Source organism: Physeter macrocephalus, chromosome 20, assembly GCF_002837175.3.
Source record: "Physeter macrocephalus isolate SW-GA chromosome 20, ASM283717v5, whole genome shotgun sequence".
NCBI classification, from domain to species: Eukaryota; Metazoa; Chordata; class Mammalia; order Artiodactyla; family Physeteridae; genus Physeter; species Physeter macrocephalus.
In genome coordinates this window covers 85,847,240-85,859,123 of record NC_041233.1, presented here as the reverse complement: position 1 = coordinate 85,859,123, position 11,884 = coordinate 85,847,240, and the positions used below count along the sequence as shown (strand labels likewise).

The following is an 11,884-nucleotide window of genomic DNA, read 5'->3' as shown; positions in this document are numbered from 1 at the left end:
AACACACATCTGGTGCCCTGGATTTTATGACTACCATGTCTAGTTCTGGAGGCCGGTGGGGGTGGGTTTTGTTCCTGGGTACCATAGGACTGTAACAATTTGAGAGACAGTTCTTGGCAGGCTACCACCCCCAGGGCACTGCACCGAGGACTGACACCCCCAGCCTTTCTGTGGAAGAGGTCTATTTGCTAGTCCTGCTTGGAGGCAGGCTTCAGGTTTGCACACATCTAGAAGATACAGAGGTGCTCTCAGGGAACATAGGCCAAGGGTGTCAACTTTGTGCTCTCCCTCTGCCTCACTATAGCTCACCAGTATCTCCCAGAAAGGAGCTTGTAAGCACATCTGGAACCCCAGTTTTTGTGACTGCTGCCCAGGGAACACCTCAAGAGCACCCAGCTCTGGGGACCACTAGGGCTTATGGTCCCATAGGACTATATATTTGCTTTTTTTAAGTTGCTAGCTGAAGGTCTGGCTTTCAATCAGCCTGAATCTAGGTGCTGACTAAGATCCTCCCCTTTGGGGAGTGATGTTGAAATCATGACAGAGTGAGATGCTTCCTTTGTTTCTCCCCTTCAAACTACAACCAGTAAAAGATCCACAATTCAACACATGTGTCTCTGCCCAACACACCAGGATGCAGGAGAATTCCACACATCTGTACATCTAAAGCTGAGTGGATTGGAACATATAGAGGAGGTGGAATGAGGGGAACAGTGGAGCAGTGCCTGGAATCCTGTCCCCCACCCCCAGAAGTGGCAGCTGAGCCCGCAACCCAAGGTAGCAGCAGGGGAGGTGGCATACTGACCTACCAGCTGCCATGGTGCTCATGGCCACACAAAACTGGGCAGCAGCAGCAGCAGGACCTGTGGCCCCATCCCTCCAGCCATGGGGGCACCAAGACTCTGGCCCCCACCCTCCATTTGCAGCAGCAGCACCCAGGAACCCAACTCAGGCAACTCAGGTAGGAGGAGCCAAAAACTTGTGCTATAGCGCCACCTACTGGAAACAAAAGCAAGCCTTCTTGCTTCTAACCTGTTGTTTCATTAGAATCAAAGAAAAACAAAAACTTTACCTAAAGAAGAAAAGCAGAGGAACAATTCATCAAGCACCATGAAGAACCAGAGTAATACTGTAGTACAAAAAGAAAATGACAATTTTCTAGGAACTAAATGTAAAGTCATGGGATATTGCAATGTAACTGATAGAGAATTAAAAATAGTCATCATGAAGATACTCAACGAGCTACAAGGAAACTCAGAAAGTCAGTTCAATTACCTCAGGAATAAAATTAATTAATAGAAGAAAAACTTTACAAAAGAGATTGAAACTCTAAAAAAGAACCAAACAGAAATACTGGAAATGAAGGACTCAGTAATCAAGATGAAAAATGCATTAGAAAGCCTTGAAAATACAGCAGACCATATGGAAGAGAGAATTAGCAAGCTTGAAGATAGAAAGCTAGAAATAATACAGATAGAAGAGGAAAGAGAATTAAGATCTAAAAAAATTCGGAAATTCCACGACAATTATCTGACACTTTTAGGAAGTGCAACTTTATAATAATGGGTATCCCAGAATGAGAAGAGAGGGAGAAGGGAACAGAGAGTTTACATAAAGAAATTACAGCTGAGAACTTCCCAAATCTGAGGAAGGAACTGATATACAAGCCCATAAAGCTAAGAGAAAAACCAATTATCTCAATGCAAACAGACCTGTTTCAAGACGCATCATATTAAAACTGTCAAAAGTCAATGACAAAGAAAGAATTTTAAAGGCAGCAAGGGAAAAAAGGATGGTAACTTACAAAGGAACCCCCATTAGTCTATGAGCAGATTTCTCATCAGAAACCATATAGGCCAGGAGGGAGTGGAATGACATTCCCAAAATACTAAAAGATAAAAATTGTCACACAAGAATACTCTATCCAGCAAAGTTATCATCCAGATATAAAGACTTTCCCAGAAAAAAGCTGAGGGAATTCATCGACACTAACCTGCCTTACAAAATGTTGAAAGGAGCTCTTTTACCAGAAACAAAATGGCCAAAATATACAAACCTCTGAGCAAGGTGATAAATAGAAACAGAAAATTGCAACCCTTTATTAGAATAGGTTTTAAAACACTTTATTACAGCATAAAAATTAAAGAGGGAAAAGGCAGGAATAAAATAACTATACCTATTTCAATTTGGTAATAAACTCACAACATAAAAAGGGATAATTTGGGGAAACAAAAACACAAAAGGGAAAGAGGAAAAGGATGGAATCTGTATAGGCAAATGAAGATAAGATGCTGTTAGCAAGAAAAACGGACAATTTTATCTATGAGATATTTTATACAAACCTCATGTTAACCACAAAACATAAATCTAGAGCATAGACACAAAATATACAAAAGAGGAAACTGAGAAAAATATTATAGAAAACCACCAAAACAAAATGGCAGGCAGAAACACAAGAAAAAGAAACAATGGTGGGACTTACCTCGTGGTCCAGTGGGTAAGACTCCGCACTCCCAATGCAGGGGGCCTGGGTTCAGTCCCTAGTCGGGGAACTAGATCCCACATGCATACCACAACTAAGAAGTCTGCATGCTGCAACTATGAGCCTACATGCTGCAACTAAGGATCCTGTATGCTGCAATGAAGACCCAGTGCAGTCAAAATAAATAGAAAAGAAAAGAAAAAGAAAAAGAAACAATGGAGATATGGAGCAACCAGAAAACAAAAGATTAAATGGAAGTACTAAGCCCTTGCTTATCAATAATCACCCTAAATATAAATGGATTGAATTCACTAGTCAAAAGACACAGAGTGGTAGGACAGATTAAAACACAAATTCCAACTATATACTGCCTCTGGAAGACTGATCTCAGCTCTAAAGACAAATATAGGCTCAAAGAGAAGGGACGGAAGATGATACTCTGAGCAAGCAGCAGCCAAAATAAAGCATGTGTAGCCGTACTCATATCAGACAAAATAGATTTCAACCAAAAAAGGTAACAAGAGACAAAGGTGGACAGTATATAATGACAAATGGAACAATTCGTCAAGAAAACATAACAGTTATTCATACACAGGCACCTAACATAGGAGCACTAAAATATATAAAGCAAATACTAACAGACCTTAAGGGAGAAATAGATAGCAATACAATATTAGTAGGGGTGTTAAAAGTCCCCTACATTTTTGGAGACAAACAAAAAGGGAAAAAAACTTACAGAATGCAGCAAAAGCAGTTCTAGGAGAGAAGTTCACAGCAATAAATTCCTACCTCAGGAAACAAAAATCTCAAGTAACCTAACTTTACACCTCAAGGAACTAGAAAAAAAGAACAAACGTAGCACAAAGACCTGTAGTGAAGTCCTCTTTCATTTCTATTAAAGTAATTGGTGTCTTCTCTCTTTTTCTTAGTTAGCCTGGTTAGAGGCTTGTCAGTTTTATTAATATCTTCCAAAGAACCAGCTTTTGGTTTTGTTGATTTTCTCTGTTGATTTCCTGCCTTCAATTTCATTGACTTCTGCTTTAATTTTTATGATTTTTTTCTTACTTACTTCGAATATGATTTTTTATTCTTTTTCTAGTTCTCTAAGGTGAAAGCTTAGATGATTTATTTTATTTTATTTTATTTTATTTATTTATTTTTTTGTGGTATGTGGGCCTCCCTTTGTTGCGGCCTCTCCCGTTGCGGAGCACAGGCTCCGGACGCGCAGGATCAGCGGCCACGGCTCACGGGCCCAGCCGCTCCGCGACATGTGGGATCCTCCCAGACCGGGGCGCGAACCCGGTTCCCCTGCATCGGCAGGCGGACGCGCAACCACTGCGCCACCAGGGAAGCCCTTATTTATTTATTTATTTTTAGATGATTTATTTTAGATCTTTCTTCTTTTCTAATATATGCATTAAATCCTATAAATATCCCTCTAAACACTGCTTTTGCTTCATACCACACATTTTGATAAGTTGTATTTTCATTTTTATTATTTCAAGGTATTTTAAAATTTCTCTTACAATCTCTTCTTTGACCCATGTGATACTTAGAAGTGTGTTGTTTAATCTATAAGTATTTGGGGATTTTCTGGCCATCTTTGTAGTATGAATTTCTATTTTAATTCTATTGTCACCTGAAAGCCTATATTATATGATTTCTATGCTTTTAAATGTGTTAATGTATATTTTATAGCCCAGAATATGATTTATCTTGGTGAATGTTCCATGTGAGCTTGAAAACAATGTGTATTTGGCTGTTGTTGGATGAAATAGTCTGGAGATGTCAGTTATATCCAGTTGATTGGAGGTGGTGTTGAGTTCAACTGTGTCCTTACTGATTTTCTGCCTGCTGGATTTCTGATGCAGGGTGCTGAAATATTCAACTATGACGGTGGATTTGTCTATTTCTCCTTGCAGTTCTATCAGTTTTTGCCTCATGTACTTTGATGTTCTGTTGTCAGGCACATACATGTTAAGCATTGTTATGCCTTCTTGGAGAACTGACACCTTTAACATTATGCAATGCCCTTCTTTATCCTTGATAATTTTCCTTGCTTCAAAGACTGCTCTATCTGACATTAATATAGCTACTCCTGCTTTCTTTTGAGTAGTGTTAGCATGGTATATGTTTCTCCATCCGCTTACTTTTAATCTATATTTAACTTTATATTTAAAGTGGGTTTCTTTAAATTTTTTCTTATAAATTTATTTATTTTTGTTTTTGGCTGTGTTGGCTCTTCCATGCTGCATGCGTGTTTTCTCTAGTTGAGGTGAGCAGGGGCTACTCTTCGCTGTGGTGTGTGGGCTTCTCACTGAGGTGGCTTCTCTTGTTGCGGAGCATGGGCTCTAGGCTCGTGGGCTCAGTAGTTGTGGCTCGTGGGCTCTAGAGTGCAGGCTCAGTAGTTGTGGTGCATGGGCTTAGTTGCTCCGCAGCATGTGGGATCTTCCCGGACCAGGGCTCGAACTCGTGTCCCCTGCATTGGAAGGCAGATTCTTAACCACTGCACCACCAGGGAAGTCCCTAAAGTGTGTTTCTTAATTCATCCCTCCCCCCACCCACCTCCCACTTCTCCCCCCATATGTTGGGATTAACATACACACACTACTATATACAAAATAGCTCACCAAGGACCTACCGTATAGCACAGGGAACTATACTCAGTATTTTGTAATAACCTATAAGGGAAAAGAACCTGATAAAGAATATATATAACTGAATCACTGTGCTGTACACATGAAACTAACACAATATTGTAAATCAACTATACTTCAATTAAAATTTTTTTTTTAAATAAAGTAAGTTTCTTGTAGACAGCATATAGTTGGGTAGTGTTTTTTGATCCACTCTGACGATCTCTGTCTTTCAATTGATGCATTTAGATCACTGACAGTCAAAGTGATTATTGATATAGCTGAATTAATATCTACCATATTTGTTATTGTTTTCTATGATTTGTTGCCCTTTGTTCCTCCATTCTTTTTCTTCCTTTTGTGGTTTTAACTGAGCACTTTATATGATTCCATTTTCTCTCCTAACTTAGCATATCCATTAAACTTTTATTTAGTGGTTGTCCTAGAGTTTGCAATATATGTTTACAATTAATTGAAGTCCACTTTCAAATAACACTTTACTGCTTCACAGGTAGTGCAAGTATCTTATAGTAAAAAATATTCCATTCCCCCCTCTCATCCCTGTATCGTTGCTGTCATTTATTTCACTTGTACATAAGCATATATAGCCTAATATATTGTTTCTATTATTTTGAACAAACTCTTATTTGTTAGATCAATTAAGAAAAATAAACATTTTCACTTTACCTTCACTTATTCCTTCTCCAACACTCTTCCTTTCTTTATGTAGATCTGAGTTTCTGATCTATACAATTTTCCTTTTCTGAGAAAAACTTATTGAACATATCCCACCGGGCAGGTTGACTGGTCACAAATTCCCTTAAAATTTGTTCATCTGACAAAGTCTTATTTCTCCTTTACTTTTGAAGGATAATCTCACAGGGTACAGAATTCTACACTGGTGGGGTTTTTTTTTTCAATATTTTAAACATTTCACTCCACTGTCTTCTTGCTTGCATGGTTTCTGAAGAGAAGTCAGATGTAGTTCTTATCTTTGCTTCTCTCTAGGTAAACTGTTTTTCCCTCTGTCTTCTTTCAAGATTTATTTCTTTATCTTTGATTTTCTTCATTTTAAATATGATATGCCTAGGTGTAGTTTTTTGTTTTTTGTGTTTTTTTTTTTCTTTTTTCTTTTTTGGCATTTATCCTGCTTGTGTTTCTCTAAACACAGCTTCCTGAACCTGTGATTTTGTGTCTGATGTTAGTTGCTGGAAATTCTCAGGCACTATTGTTTCAAATATTGCTTCTGTTCCTTTCTCTTTCTTCTCCTTCTGGCATTCCCATTCACATATTTACTCCTTTTGTTGTAGTCCCACAGTTCTTGGATATTCTGTTCTGTTTTCTTAAAGTCTTTTCTTTTTTCTTTTTAGTTTTGGAAGTTTCCATTGGAATAGACTCAAGCTCAGACATTCTTTCCTCAACAATGCCAAGTCTGTTAATGAGCACATCTGATAAACTCTTCATTTCTGTTAGTGTTTTTTACTCTCGTATTTTCTTGATTCTTTATTTCCATCTCACATTATCCATCTGTTTTTGCATGTTGTCTACTTTGTCCATTATATCACTTAACATATTAATCATAGTTTTAAAAAATTCCTGGTTTATAATTCCAACATTCTTGCCATACCTGACTCTGCTTCTGCTATTTTTTCAGTTTCTTCAAACTGTGTTTTTTCTCATTTTAGTGTGCTTTGTCATTTTTCTTGGTGGCCAGATATGAGGTACTGCGTAAAAGGAACTGGAGTAAATAGTTCTTTAGCAATATGGTAGCCAAGTGTGTGTGGAGAAGAAATGTTCTTTAATCTTATGATTAAATCTTACTCTTTTAATGAGCCTGTGCCCCTGAACGGCAGACTTCAGAAGTGCTTCTCCGTTTCTGTTCTTCCAGCCCTTGCATGTGACAGAATAGCTAGAGGGGGATGAAATCTTGTATTTTCTGTCCCCCATGTGGAAGAATAGAGGGATCTGGAGTATCTCCTTCCTGCAGCTCAGTTGGGAAAAATGATTTCTCCTGAGGGCAGCCCTTGAGTACTCTGGGGGGCAGGACAGAATACTCGGACATGGTTCAAAATGGCTGGCCTCCCCCCACTCCCACCAGAAGCATGAGGAGGTCTTTCTCCAGTCTTCACTTCAAGAGGGTAGTACTATTAGAGGTAAAGGGAGGCCCTCCTTGACTGTGTCCCTCTGGAGTTTTTAACTCAGAATTACTCACACTGATCCTCCAGCAATTTGTCAATTTAAGTTCAGTTTCCCCTACCTTGGTATTGGTTCCTGAGGGGGCTTCTGCTCTAGTAAGCTGTGATTCTCAGTATCCACATGTCTGTCTCTCTGATTTGGGGAGCAGCAGTTTACATTGTGACCTCACTTCTCTGATGGACTAAGAAGAGTTGCTGATTCAGTTTGGTTAGCTGTTTACCTGTCAGAACACAGTGACAATTTCCAAGCTCCTTACATGGCCAGCCAGAAATGGGAAGGCTCTTTTTACTCTCAGTGCATGTATGTAATGTCAAACGATGCAATAGTCACCACCTTAGATTTAACCATGTCTTACAAAACTCATTGCTCACCACTGTTTCTTGTACTCTTTAGTTTCCTTATCTAAGCCCTTTGTTCAGATTTCTTTTTCCTTTGGTTAGGTTACTTCCTGAAGTGTTTTCCTTGGATAGAATATGTGGGTGGTGTGCAAATGTAAAGGACGATGTCTTCACTGGGTATATGATCTTGGGACTTATACCTGTTCACTCAGTAGCCTACAATGATTGTCCACTATCTTTTAGCTTCCAATCCTGCAGAGAAGTTGAATCTTCTTTTCTTTATAGGTATCCTGTGATTTCTGGCTAGAAGCTTAGACATATTATTTTTTTTATCATTGAAGTTTGGAAACATTGCCAGAATATGTCTAGGCATGTGTCTTTTTTGCCCAATCCTGTTTGGAACTCCCTTTCAGTAAAATGATTCGAACACTTAAAAAAACTTTAGAATAGTTTTATATTCTATTTTACCCTTAATCATCACTTCTCTATTTGTTCTCTTTTCTCATAAAAATCCTATTATTTGTATAATAGATTTCTTAGGTTTGCTTTCCAAGTGTCTTATTGTTTTCCTTATGATTTGCAATTCTTTCCTTTTTTCCTCTGTGCTGTGAGTTGTGAATTATTTGTCCCTTTTAGTTATCTGCTCCATTAATTGAACTTTCACAACAGCCATAATAATTTTTAGTTTTTCTTGAATTTTTAAATCCAAAGTCATGTTTTGTACTTACAGAAAATCTTTTTAAAAATTGTATAATTGCATGTATTTGAGATTCTTGTCAATTTCTATTAAATTTTCTTTTGTCTTTTTTGCCTCAATGAGATCCTCCTTCTCCTGGACTTGGTATTAATTATCTATTACTGCATAAAAAATTACTCCAAAATGTCGTGGTTAGAATTATAAACATTATTAGCTCACAGTTGCTGTGGGTTGTCCAGGAGTGGCTGAGCTGGGTCGTTCTGGTTCCAGGGCTCTCACAAGGCTGCAGCCAAGGTGCTGGTCAGGGCTGCTGTCCTCTCACGCACAGCTGAGAAACGGTCTGCTTCCAGGCTCCCTCACGTGGCCTCTCCACAGGCTGCGTCAGGCAGGGCAGCTGGTTCCCCCACGAGTAATCCAAGAGCATGTGAGAAGGAACACCCAAGACAGAGCCACAGCATATTTCTAACCCAATTTGGAAATGATATCCCATTTCTTTTTTACATCCTATTCCTTGGAAGTCAGTCAGTAAGGCCAGCCCTTCCTCGCAGGAGGGGATTACACAAGGATGTGAACACCAGGAGGTGAGGGTCAGTCCTCCCTCAATCTATGAAGACCCTCTTTAAAAAGCTGCACCCATGGGCTTCCCTGGTGGCGCAGTGGTTGCGCGTCCGCCTGCCGATGCAGGGGAACCGGGTTCGCGCCCCGGTCTGGGAGGATCCCACAGGCAGCTGGTTCCCCCACGAGTAATCCAAGAGCATGTGAGAAGGAACACCCAAGAGAGCGCCACGGCACATTTCTAACCCAATTTGGAAATGATATCCCATTTCTTTTTTACATCCTATTCCTTGGAAGTCAGTCAGTAAGGCCAGCCCTTCCTCGCAGGAGGGGATTACACAAGGATGTGAACACCAGGAGGTGAGGGTCAGTCCTCCCTCAATCTATGAAGACCCTCTTTAAAAAGCTGCACCTTTCCCTGTCTGTTCATGAATGTGAGTTCCCTTGAGCCTGTTCATGTCAAGCTCACGGGAGGTTCTCGGGCAATGGCAAACATGAAGAGGTTGAAGACAGGATGGCCTTTGTTCTAGAGGTAAGTAAGCTGTCCCTGGATTTCAGTCAGTCAGAATCCTGGCCTCCTATCCCACCCAGAAATAGAACCAGAGCCCCTGAAGAGCAACACATCAGGTTTGCTTTTCAGGAAAAAAAAACTTTAGTAAAGTTATGGAGGACAGATTGCAGAAGAGGTAGGAGAATCCATTGTGGGGCTTTGGCAATAGTTCAGGTGAGAGATGATGAGCTGAATTAGTGCAGTGGCATTTGAAAGGGGTGGTTTTGATGTTTAGGAGGGAAATTTTACTAAATGTGAATCTGGATGTTGGGTGTGAGGGAGAAGAAACATAAATGAATTCCCAATCATTTGGCTTCAGCATGTAAGTGCAAGAAGGAGCTATTCACTCGAAAAGGACATGCAATTAGAAGAACTCAATTTTTTGTGTGGGCTGTGGGGAATAATTAATTCAAGTTTTTTATTTTTTAAATAAATGTATTTATTTATTTTTGTCTGCGTTGGGCTGCGTGCGGGCTTTCTCTAGTTGTGGTGAGCGGGGGCTACTCTTCATTGTGTGTGCGGGCTTTTGATGTCTTCCGTTGCGGAGCACGGGCTCTAGGTCTTTGGGCTTCAGTAGTTGTGGCTTGCAGGCTCTAGAGCGCAGGCTCAGTAGTTGTGGCGCACGGGCTTAGTTTCTCTGCGGCATGTGGGATCTTCCCGGACCAGGGCTTGAACCTGTGTCCCCTCCATTGGCAGGCAGATTCTTAACCACTGCACCACCAGGGAAGTTCCTACTCCAGTTTTTAAAATGCTTTGCTTCGGGTGCTGGTGGAACATCCAACTGGAATTCTTCAAGAGGAAGTTGTGTCACAAAAACCTGCGTTTCGGGGATTCCCTGGTGGCGCAGTGGTTAAGAATCTGCCTGTCAATGCAGGGGACACGAGTTTGAGCCCTGCTCCAGGAAGATCCCACATGCCATGGAGCAACTAAGCCCGTGCACCGCAACTACTGAGCCTGCGCTCTAGAGCCCACAAGGCTCAACTACTGAGCCCATGAGCCACAACTACTGAAGCCTGTGCACCTAGAGCCCGCGCTCCGCAAGGAGAGAAGCCACTGCGGTGAGAAGCCGGCACACCGCATGGAAGAGTAGGCCCCGCTCTTGGAAACACCCCACGCAGCCAAAAAACAACAACAAAAAAGTAAACATCACCCCGTCCTAAAAGAGGGTGGAGGTATTGGACCTTCCCAGCTCTCTGTGGCCGGAGGGCTGCAGGCGCAGTGTGGGCGGAGGCCTTCTTTTCCCATCAGCTGAGACGCTTCTGCCCTGGAGCTAGTTCCTTGGCGCTATTGCAGGGCCCTGGGGGGATCTGATTCCAGACCCTGGTGGGGGACAGGGTGTGGGCACGTGAGGGTTATAGACTCACAGGCTAACGTCCCGCTCTGGAGGGCTCCAGACTGGAGAAAGATGGGAAGAACTGAGTCAGAATAAGAACGAGGAGGCGGGGTCAGCGTCTCCTCCCCAACCTCCCGGGGGTTCTCGGGTGCTCGGGCGGCCGTCCCCGCCCTGCGGCCCGGCTCCCCGCGCCCCCGGGCCCTCGGGACAGGGCCACCCCCGGAGCACGAGCGGCGGTCCCGCAGGGCGCAGGCGCCGGCCTCGGCGCACGGCTCCCCGCGGGGTGCCCCTGCGGCTGCGACCGGCTTCCCACGGCCACCATCACCGGCGCCCCCCTCGCCCGGCGCCCGCACCGCGGCCCCGCGGGGCGCGTTTCCTCACCTCCTTCCCCTTTTCCCCAGCGGCTCCTAGGCCTCTACCTGTACCCCAGCCGCTCCCCCCAACTCCAAAGGGCCCGCTTCCAGTTCCGGACGCCACCACCCCGCCCGCGGCGCCCAGTCCTCCTTCCAGCACGGAAGGCGGGGCTCAGGACGCTCCAGAGACTCGCAGAGAGAAAGCGCCCGCCCCCCCCCGCCCCGCCCCACCGACCGTGAGAACGCCGGGAGCGGCCGCCACCGCTGGAGGCGGAGAGGCTGCGAGGCAGGCAGCGGTCGGAAGGCTTCCTAGTGGACGGGAGGCCCTGACCCCAGGCTGTTGACCGGGGCAGCAAGCCAAGCATTCCGCGTGATTGATTGAGGAAGAATATTTGGGATTCCCCGGTTGTTCCAGAGTTGGAAGCACGGGAGTGGGGGAGGGGGGGAGTCGGGGGCGGGACGTTAAGGAAGCTTGCGTATCTTGATCAAATCCTCACCGTTTTGGTCTGGTTGCTGCAGGCTTTGCGGGTCAGAGTTGCCTGTTTATATACGGTCACCCGCCGCTCATCCGCTTGTGCTTCGTCTGATCACCTACGCCGTCCCAAGTGGAAGCTGTCGGTGGGAGTTCTCACTAAGCTCCAACCTGCTAAATAGGGGATTAGCATACTCCTCGGAGGGGAAACTTCAAGCGGTAGGCATGTGCCCAGGGCTGTGTCTTCCGGGCTTTCCGCTCTGTAATGCAGA

At 43.4% G+C, this 11,884-nt stretch overlaps 1 protein-coding gene and 1 long non-coding RNA gene across 18 annotated transcripts in view; one reads left to right on the top strand and one right to left on the bottom strand.

Annotated features, from left to right (window-relative positions):
* Positions 1-1,616: 1,616 nt before the first annotated feature.
* Positions 1,617-11,831, bottom strand: LOC112066945 (uncharacterized). Of its 8 annotated transcripts, none has more exons than XR_008616149.1 (4): positions 11,376-11,529; positions 10,636-10,849; positions 8,569-8,743; positions 1,617-4,961 (listed from the first exon to the last, which is right to left on the bottom strand). It is a non-coding gene; the product is annotated as an uncharacterized lncRNA (long non-coding RNA). The 8 variants fall into 8 exon arrangements; XR_008616148.1 differs by lacking the exon at positions 11,376-11,529 and adding an exon at positions 11,169-11,313; XR_003677549.2 differs by lacking the exon at positions 11,376-11,529 and adding an exon at positions 11,638-11,831 and having other exon boundaries at positions 1,618-4,961.
* PSD3 (pleckstrin and Sec7 domain containing 3) overlaps positions 9,149-11,884 on the top strand; it is a 706,021-nt gene continuing 703,285 nt past the window's right edge. For 9 of the 10 annotated variants that reach the window (XM_055081025.1, XM_055081023.1, XM_055081027.1 and 6 more), the window contains exon 1: positions 9,149-9,436. The gene's annotated coding sequence lies outside the window, so the exon portion shown is untranslated. The other variant, XM_055081024.1, reaches the window with a different exon arrangement.